The sequence below is a fragment of the Myodes glareolus genome, chromosome 23 (genome assembly GCF_982192425.1).
Source record: "Myodes glareolus chromosome 23, mMyoGla1.1, whole genome shotgun sequence".
NCBI classification, from domain to species: domain Eukaryota; kingdom Metazoa; phylum Chordata; class Mammalia; order Rodentia; family Cricetidae; genus Myodes; species Myodes glareolus.
The window spans coordinates 41,581,680-41,589,890 of NC_142048.1; positions in this window are offsets into that span (position 1 = coordinate 41,581,680).

Consider the following 8,211-nt stretch of genomic DNA (forward strand, 5'->3'; position numbering starts at 1 on the left):
CCCTTATATTTTGATTGTGAGCCCAGTGTTTAAGGGCTGAGCCATTTCTCTAGCCCACTATCCTTTGAGCTCCCTGGCCCGCACTTCACAGTGCACTGTCTGTAACTACCCTATCTATGAGGCCTAGCTGTCCCCCCTTTTTCCTGTGTGACATTTTGCATAAGTGCAATAGCTCAGATCTCTGTGTCTTAATTTCTGCATTGGAGAAATTTTTTTTAGAGTTTCTACTTCTTAGGACTGTTGGGAGAATTTATTTTTAAGTTTAATACACGTAAATGCTTAGGACAGCCTCTAATTGGCATTAAGGTCATACAGATGTCACTCCTGTGGTTTTGCCACAGCACCAGCATTAACTTTCTTCTTTCCGAGGAAATTTGGTCATTAGAATCCTAACTCAGGGTCTCTTTCGGTTGGCTTTTCCTACATCGACCAATTGGTGGCACTCCTGATCAATCACTGTTAAGCACATCCAAAGGAACCTTCCCACACAAAGGCCCAAGTGCAGCATGACGCTGGTCACTAAGAGGTTATTGTGTTCATTCTGTGTGGGACATTTCTTCTTGGTAACATGTGCCCCTTGTGTTCAGTGGATCCGTGCGTCCCCTTGGACTTAAGGAAGGCTCCTTATTGTAGAGATCTCTCGCTGAGCTTCCTGAAGCCAGAGTTGGCCTTGCCTTTATTCCTAGTGCCTGGCACAATGTAGCCAGGCAACAAATGTATCCTGAACCTCCATGTCTGCACACAGAGGACAGACAGAATTGATCACGGTCCATGCACGCATTGAAGCTGCATGGATCTGCATCCACACAATGCAGCTCGGTACAGCTGCACTGAGAAAAAGAGAGCAATCTTTGTGTAATGTTGTGGAACTCCGGGATATATAATGAGTGAAAAGAGTAGAGGGGACGCAGTGTAGGTTTTGTCTTGTTAAAAAAAAATATATGGGAAAATAGCAAAAATGTTTTCACTTCACAGAAATGGAACCTAAATAACAAACTCAATAAAAAAAATTACACATAGGGCATACTGGCTTATTTTATGACAACTTGACACAAGCTAGAATCATTGGAGAAGAAGGAGCCTCAGCTGAGAAAATGCCTTCATAAAATACAGTTGTAAGGCATTTTCTCTATTAATGATTAATGGGGGAGAGCCCAGCATTGTAGGTGGTCCCATCCCTGGGCGTATGACTCTAGTTCTATTAAGAAAGCAGGAAAAGGAATGAAAGCTAGACACCCCCCCTTTCTCTCACACACACGCACACGGTTTTCACTTTGGAATCATGTAAATGCCATACATGGTTATTATCAGGCATTGCAGCACAAAACTATAATACCAGAATTTGGGAGGCTACGACAGGAAGATCCAGTCCAGCTTCCGGGAAATAATAATGTAGCTTATTTGGGGGCATGTGTGCCTAGCATGCACAAGACAATGAACTAGAACCCTAGCACCCCATGAAGCTACATGAAGGCCTGACTCGAAAGAAAGGAAGGAAGAAGAAAATTATGAAGTCACATTCACTAGAATGGCTAGAAACAAAAAGCACTGGAAACTTTTGGCAAGGACTTGGGTAATCCGGGAAAGAATATGAAATGCCCGCACAGTGGTGAATGAAGCGGTGCAAATGTTGTGGAACGGTCTGACAGCTTTTCTGAGAATTAAACAGATTTAACGGAGTTGAACAGGATTCAGCAATTCTCTTCCTAGCTATATAGCCAAGACAACTAAATTCTTGTACTGACACAAAAACTTGGACATGAATGTTCACAGCTACAATCTTCTTAGGCAATTAAATCAGTTCTACAGGGGAAAAAAAGTGGATAAACACTATAGTTCATAGGGCAGACATCACCTAAGGCCCATATCAAAGGCTTATTTCTCTGAGTGATCCTGGAGGTTTTGGCAGCCAGGCATGCATTGCTGTGGTAAATACTTAAGAGTATTCTCCCCTTCCCCCAAGACAGGGTTTCTCTACATAACAGCAATGCTGCCCTAGAACTCTCTAGACCAGCCTGGCCTCGAACTCAGAGGTCCGCCTGCCTTTGCCTCTTGAGTGCTGGTATTAAAGGCGTGCGCCACCACTGCCCAGTGTGAGACTGTTCTTATAAGGAAGGAAAGATTATTTTGGCTCATAGTCTCAGATGTTCTATGTCTTTGAGTCTGCGGTAACAGAGTAGATCATGGTGGGAGAGAACAGAAAAAGCTGTTCCTCCAGTAGCATTTGGAAAGATAGGCAGGCAGGCAGGCACATGCACACCTGCGCACACATACACACACACACTCAAGTGGGGGGCAGGGAGAATGACTAAGGACATATCTCCAATGTCTCCTTTGAAGTCAGGCCTCTGATGATCCAAACACTTCCTGCCAGACCTTCCTTCTAAAGGTTCTGCCACCTTGCAGTAGTGCCCCAAGTTAGAGACCAAGCAAGCTTTTGTCACATGGGCCTTTGGGGTGCACAGTTCACACCTAAAAAAGCCTGTGAGGTGAGTGATCGTGCTCTGCCATGAACTCCCTGGATGTTGCGTCACAGGCCCAAAGCAACCTGGCCAATAGATTACATATTAGAATCGACATAACCATGAAACAAACCTTTCTCTTGCAGAAGTTGACTACCCCAGCTGCTTCGCTATGATGACAAAAACTAGCACAGAATCCCACTGATGTGGGTTGTCTTTCTGTATATGTGTTGCTTTTATTGGTTGATGAATAAAACTGTTTTGCACAGTAGCTTAGCAGAGTAAAGCCAGGCAGGAAATCCAAACAAATATCTATATCTATCTATCTATCTATCTATCTATCTATCTATCTATCTATCTATCTATCTATCTATCTATGGAAAGTAGACAGAGCAAAGGGGACATCAGCAAGCCACAAAGGAAACAAGACATGTAGAAAATGAGGTAATGCCACAGTCACATGGCAATATATAGACTAATAGAAATGGGTTAATTTAAGATATAAGAGCTAGCTAGAAATACATCTGAGCTATCACCTAAACAGTGTTGTAATTAATATAATTTCTGTGTGACTATTCGGGTCTGGGCAGCTGGGAAGAGGAAGCACAGTCTCTATTTACAGTACACACAACAGGATTTTGCTTAGCCATAATTAATTAAAGTTTTTGGTTCATTCTGTTTTGTTTGGTGAGCATGTTTAGTGCTGGGAATTGAACCTGTGGCCTTACCCATGCTAGACACATGCTTCATCCCTGAGCTGTGCCCTCAGCTGTGAGATTATGATGCATACTACAAAATGGATGACCCTTCAAGACATTATGCAAATCAAAATAAGCCAGTGATAAAGACACATGTTATATAATTTTACTGACATGAAATCTCCAGAATACCCGTATCAATAATGTCACAGCAAAGACCAGTGGTTCCTAGGAGATAGGGGAAGGAAATGGAGGATGACTGAAAACAGTTACTGGGTTTGCTTTTAGGATGCTAAAAATGTCCTGAATGTGGTTAGTGGTATGATTGCCCTAAAATGGAATATTATGGTTTGTGCTTTAAATTTCAGTTAAAAAGTGCTAAGGGCCAGCAAGATGTCTTCATAGATGTAGAACACACTGAAATCCATGTAATGGTGGGAAAAGAATCAGCGCAACTCTCAAATGCAAATAATTATATGTAAAGATATGGGCTCTGAACTGCAAGAATAAATAAGTAGCTTCTGGTTCATAGAGCAAAAACCCAAGGACAAAGAGCAGGCTTTTTGGTGTCACACCACACTAGCCTGAGAACTCTCCAGTCATGTGTTTTGTTTTTGTTTTGTTTGTTTTTTAGGGATGTAAAGCCAAACCAAGTAACCTTGTTAAACGGTGCATGGACAATGTGCAAATTAATGTGGGGCTACATGTATATAACAGTGTTTTTTTTTTATATCAGTGCTAGGTTTGTGTAGACTCGTGCGAAGGTCAGAGGCAAAGCCTAGATTTACAAGCACAGGTAGATGACCTTGAGGGGCAGAGTAGACAGTGTTAATGTAGGGAAGGCAGGCTGAGAAGACGATGGACACGAGCCAGGCAGGCAAAAGATGACCTCAGCTTTTACAAGTCCCTTACGTACTTATGGACTTAGACACATTTATGTACTTATCTAAAATAGGTATCAAGTGCATTTATGTATAAAGGGATTAAATTTTAGATATTTCCTGTGATGGGAAACAGAAGACTACAGTCACTTGCAGGAAGTGCTTAAATAAGCATCCAGGAAGACTTCTCAGCTTTCCAGGGACCATATCTCGAACAGTTTGGGACCTGCGGTGGAACGAACTTGTTCTCTCAGCATTTGAAATGTTGATGAAAGAGGATCAGCAGTTCAAGCCCAACCTCGACTGCATTCTCTCACCAAACCTGTCTCTAAAAATAAAAAAAAAATAAAATAAAAATCCAAAGCAAACACTAAAACTGTTTTTGGTGATAACAATCTCGTAAGGAAAAACAAAATGAAAGCCGAAAGGAATAATAGTCTCTTCATTTTCCTGAGAATAACAGCTACAAGTGATTGAAACATGACATTATTCCTCAGGCGGCCGTCAAGGCCGCTGTGGCCCAAACATGGTTTATAGCAGGTTTTGAAATACTCTAAGCGGTTACTGCTGGAGAAGCTCTCCAGCCACATGAGCTTTGAGCCATTTGTCAATATCCCCAGTTTTAGAAGTGGTGCCACAGTATGCTCCGTTAGCTTCGCTGTGGATATCACCTGACACAGGGGTCATGGTGGCAATTTTTCCCCCAGGAAATCAGAGGTAGTTCGCATAGTCTGAAAACATGGACCCTTCGCTTGTGCCGAAGTGCCAACCTGAGAGTGTCCGTGCCAAGTTCTCGGCATGCATCCCGTGAAGAGCGTAAAATATAAGCATCTGTAGACCTTGATTCCTTTGCTTGCCATCCTGCCACCTTGTAATGGGTTTCTTGGAAAGGAAGGTGAATGCTGAGACTTTTTTTGTCAGGACTCAGATCTTTATCAGAACTGGCTCTGGACCCTTTGTGAAAATGGCAGGGTAGACCAATTCACTACAAAAGTTGAGCTCCCGAATGGTGCAGGGCCTTGCTGTATATATGATTTTATCTCCTTTGTTCCCCTTCTATGCTAACATCTATTCTCATTGGGCACTCATAAGGCCTTTCAGTTTCTTTCACTTGGTAGTATTTAATTTATTCCTCTAAATCCCACTTTTCTGGCTTTGGAGTGTACCTTTTTAAAAAATATATTTTTTAACTAACATTTTTTTTCATTTATTTTACATACTGACCAGTTTCTCCTTCTTCCTCTCCTCCCATTCCTTCCCGACCCCATTCACCCCGAACCCTATCTCCCCCACTCCCCATCCACTTCTCTGTCTCCATTCAGAAAGGGACAGGCCTCCCATGGGTTTGAACAAAACATGACACATCAGGTTTAGCTAGAACCAAGTTCCTCCTCCTGCATCAAGACTGGGAGAGGTAAAAGCCAGCTAAGCACCAGGGACAGGTTCTGATCTTACTGCTAGGAGTCTTACAAGCAGTTCAAGCTACACAACTGTCACACACACACATGCAGAGGACCTAGGTCGTTCCCTTTCAGGCTCCCTAACTGTTGGTCTACCCAGAGTCCATGTGCTCCCACGATCTCAGGCTAGCTGTCTCTGTGGGTTCTCTCATCATGACCTTGCCCTCCTGGCTCATATAATCCTTCCTCTTTTTCTTCAGGAGGACTCCTGCAGTTTGGCCCCCATGCTTGGCTGTGGATCACTGTATCTGCTTCCATAAGTTACTGGATAAAGGCTCTCTGATGACAATTAGGGTAGTCACCAATCTGATTACAGTAGATGGCCAGTTCAGCCCCCCTCTCCGCTGTTGCTAGGAGTATTAACTGGGGCCATCAAAATACCAATAATCCAATTTAAAAAATGGGGTACAGATCTAAACAGAGAATTCTCAACAGAAGAATCTTAAATGGTCTAAATACACTTAAAGAATTGGTCAGGGGGCTGGAGAGATGGCTCAGAGGTTAAGAGCATTTTCTGCTCTTCCAAAGGTCCTGAGTTCAATTCCCAGCAACCACATGGTGGGTCACAACCATCTGTAATGGGATCTGGTGCCCTCTTCTGGCCTGCACGCATACACACAGACAGAATATTGTATACATAATAAATAAATAAATATTTAAAAAGAATTGTTCAGCATCCTTAGTCATCAGGGAAATGTAAATCAAAATGATTCTGAGATACAATCTTACACCTGTCAGAATGACTAAGATCAAAAACACTGATGACAACTTACGTTGGAGAGGGTGTGGAGTAAGAGGAACATTCCTTCATTGCTGGTGGGAATGCAAACTTGTACAGTTACTTTGAAAATTGGTATGGGAGTTTCTCAGAAAAATGGGAATCAATCTGTCTCAAGACCCAGCTATACCAATCTTGGGTATATACTCAAAGAATGCTTAATCATACCACAAGGACACTTGCTCCACTATGTTCATAACAGCACTATTTGTAATATCCAGAACCTGGAAACAACTTAGATGCCCCTCAACTGAAGAACGAATAAAGAAAATGTAGTACATTTACACAATGGAGTATTACTCTGCTGTTAAAAACAACGATGTCAGGGGCTGGAGAGATGACTCAGTGGTTAAGAGCATTGACTGCTTTTCCAGAGGACACAGGTTCGATTTCCAGCACCCATAGGGAAACTCACTACTGTCTGTAACTCCCAAATCTGACACCCACACACAAACAGCAAGACATACATGCAGGCAAAACACCAATGCACATAAAATAAAGACAAATAAATCATTTTTAATATACATAATAAAATGAAAATTTCAGGCAAATAGATGGAACTAGAAAAAAATCATCCTGAGTGAGTTAACCCAGACCCAGAAAGACAAGCATGTACTCATTCATAAGTGGATATTAGGAGTCAAAGACAGGATAACCAACATACAATTCATAGTCCCAGAGAAACTAGATAACAAAAAGGGCCCAAAGAGGGATGCATAGATTTTCCTGGAAAGGGGAAATAGAAGAGATCTCCTGGGTAATCTGGGGGCAGGAGTGGAGGGACGGGGATGGGGGTAGGGCATCCTGGGCACCTGAGGCAGGTTGGGAGTGGGATGGAGGAGAAGAGTGAGAGAAGTGAGTGGGTGGGGCATTTTGGGGTTAGGGAGAGATCAGGGAAACTCCTGAAACTCTTTGGAGAGGTAGATTTGTTATAAATTTTCACATCTTTGCCCTGGTGGCTTTAACAGAAGCATACCGTGACTGTTACTTAATTTCGTGACTTCATTAAGATTATGAAATGGGAATTTTCTAGTTTTATTTCCTTTGGCATTCTTTTAATGGGAACTACCCTGTAAGTAGGCCTTTCCATCTGTAGCTGGTTATTTGATCACCCGGAATGCTGCTGACATGGAGAAGGCAGGGAAAACGCTTGACTCCTTCCCTTCATGAACCGGTGTTTACAGTAATGAGCCTAGCACTCCAGTGGCCTTCAATCAACACGGAGCGTTTGCTCCCTGCTGTTCCTGTCCGTCTCATCTGGTCTCAAGGAACTCTATAGATGTAATGAGTTTTTCCCAAAAGTTATACTTAGGTTGCCCAGACTATTGCCAACAATAGTCTTTTCATTTTGGCTACTATGTCCCTTGTCACGTAATCTTGGAATGTTTCCCGGATTTCCAGAAACGGCAAGATTGCATCAGCCATTTCTCCAGAGAGCCCCGGTACTTTCTGAGAGGAACATTATTTAAAAGCTACAGCTGAGTATTAAAATGCCATTTCTTCAGGAGTTCCAACTGATTCTCTTCTTTGGCCTCACTAGTCTTTTTTGTGGACACACCTAGTAAATACAGGCTTCAGCATCAGAAACTACTTGAGTTTAATTCCCTCCCTTCCCACATGCAAGCTATCAGAAAACTTCATTATATATCTAAAATATGCTTTAAGTTCTCCTTCTCCTTCCCCTCCCCTTCCTTCTCTTCTTTTCTTTCTCCTCTTCCTTTTTCTCCCTCCTTCTCCTCCTTTTCTTCTTCCAGTGCTATAGACTGAATCCACGGTTTCACCATGCTAAACAATTATTCTACCATTAAGCGACACTCCCAGTCCCCCCCTCCCATTTACTATCTTTACTGTCTCATGCCAAGCCCACTTACAAGCCTTCAACCTGACTTTTCTCCATTCATTTTTATTTTTATTAAAAATTCAGACGCTCTC